The 2,336-nt window shown below is 40.4% G+C and overlaps 1 pseudogene; it reads left to right on the forward strand.

Moving 5' to 3' along the window:
- The window catches only part of LOC132619900 (protein Ycf2 B-like), a 26,662-nt pseudogene extending 24,992 nt beyond the window's left edge, over positions 1-1,670 (forward strand).
- Positions 1,671-2,336: the final 666 nt, after the last annotated feature.

Below are 2,336 nucleotides of genomic sequence, written 5' to 3' on the forward strand. Positions count from 1 at the left end.
CTTCAATTCGAATTAGCAAAAGCAATGTCTCCTTGCATAATATGGATTCCAAACATTCATGATCTGGATGTGAATGAGTCGAATGACTTATCCCTCGGTCTATTAGTGAACCATCTCTCCAGGAATTGTGAAAGATGTTCTACTAGAAATATTCTTGTTATTGCTTCGACTCATATTCCCCAAAAAGTGGATCCTGCTCTAATAGCTCTGAATAAATTAAATACGTGCATTAAGATACGAAGGCTTCTTATTCCACAACAACGAAAGAACTTTTTCACTCTTTCATATACTAGGGGATTTCACTTGGAAAAGAAAATGTTCCATACTAACGGATTTGGGTCCATAACCATGGGTTCCAATGCACGAGATCTTGTAACACTTACCAATGGGGTCCTATCGATTAGTATTACATAGAAGAAATCAATTATAGACACTAATACAATTAGATCCGCTCTTCATAGACAAACTTGGGATTTGCGATCCCAGGTAAGATCGGTTCAGGATCATGGGATTTTTTTCTATCAGATAGGAAGGGCTGTAGCACAAAATGTACTTCTAAGTAATTGCCCCATAGATCCTATATCTATCTATATGAAGAAGAAATCATGTAACGAAGGGGATTCTTATTTGTACAAATGGTACTTCGAGCTTGGAACGAGCATGAAGAGATTAACGATACTTCTTTATCTTTTGAGTTGTTCTGCCGGATCGGTCGCTCAAGATCTTTGGTCTTTATCCGGACGTGATGAAAAAAATGGGATCACTTCTTATGGACTCGTTGAGAATGATTCTGATCTAGTTCATGGCCTATTAGAAGTAGAAGGCGCTCTGGTGGGATCTTCACGGACAGAAAAAGATTGTAGTCAGTTTGATAATGATCGAGTGCCATTGCTTCTTCGGCCCGAACCGAGAAATCCCTTAGATATGATGCAAAAGGGCTCTTGTTCTATCCTTGATCAGAGATTTCTCTATGAAAAATATGAATCGGAGTTTGAAGAAGGGGAGGGAGAAGGAGCCCTTGACCCGCAGGAGGATTTATTCAATCACATAGTTTGGGCTTCTAGAATATGGCGCCCTTGGGGCTTTCTATTTGATTGTATCGAAAAGCCCAATGAATTGGGATTTCCCTATTGGTCCAGGTCATTTCGGGGCAAGCAGATCATTTATGAGGAAGAGGATGCGCTTCAAGAGAATGATTTGGGGTTCTTGCAGAGTGGAACCATGCAGTACTAGACACGCCATAGATCTTCCAAAGAACAAGGCCTTTTTTGAATAAGCCAATTCATTTAGGACCCTGCAGATCCACTCTTTTTCCTATTTAAAGATCATCCCCCTGGCTCTGTGTTTTCACATCGAGAATTATTTGCAGATGAAGAGATGTCAAAGGGGCTTCTTACTTCCCAAACAGATCCTCCTACATCTATATATAAACGCTGGTTTATCAAGAATACGCAAGAAAAGCACTTCAAATTGTTGATTAATCGTCAGAGATGGCTTAGAACCAATAGTTCATTATCTAATGGATCTTTCCGTTCTAATACTCTATCCGAGAGTTATCAGTATTTATCAAATCTGTTCCTATCTAACGGAACGCTATTGGATCAAATGACAAAAACATTGTTGAGAAAAAATGGCTTTTCCCGGATGAAATGAAAATTGGATTCATGTAACAGGAGAAAGATTTCCCATTCCTTAGCCGGAAAGATATGTGGCCATGAAAGAGGGATTAAGTGGAACAGAATTGAATGGGTGGTAGAGTCGTGGAAACGCTTGTTTCTTCCATATTTTGGACCTTAGCTCCATGGAAGAATATGTTACTGCTGAAACACAGAATTATTGAAATCTTAGATCAAAACACTATGTATGGATGGTATGAACTGCCTAAACAATAATTCTTGAACAGCAAACAACCAGTTCAGATATTCACGACCAAGAAGTACTGGATTCTCTTTCGGATAGGCCCTGAAAGGAGAAGGAAGGCTGGAATGCCAACAGGTGTCTATTATATTGAATTTACCCGATAGGCCCCATTTTGGGAACGTCCAGTGCCAAATTCACTGAATGGGTAAGTCGCCAATCCCTGGACTATGTAATGTACTTTATCTGCTGGGTTACGGGCGGGCATTTTACCAGAGGTTTCTAATCTACCCTTGTGTGATTCCTGTTGAAGCATATACTCGGGGGGTGGGTGCAAGGTGGACGATTTTAAAGCGGACTCCACATTCATTAGATAGAGAAGATCACCAAGATTTCGCGATCCGCTGCCGAATTTATTCCAATTCCAAGAGCTCGGATCGAATCGGTATTGATATACCGATTCGATCCGAGCTCTCTTA

Source organism: Lycium barbarum, chromosome 11 (genome assembly GCF_019175385.1).
Source record: "Lycium barbarum isolate Lr01 chromosome 11, ASM1917538v2, whole genome shotgun sequence".
NCBI lineage: Eukaryota > Viridiplantae > Streptophyta > Magnoliopsida > Solanales > Solanaceae > Lycium > Lycium barbarum.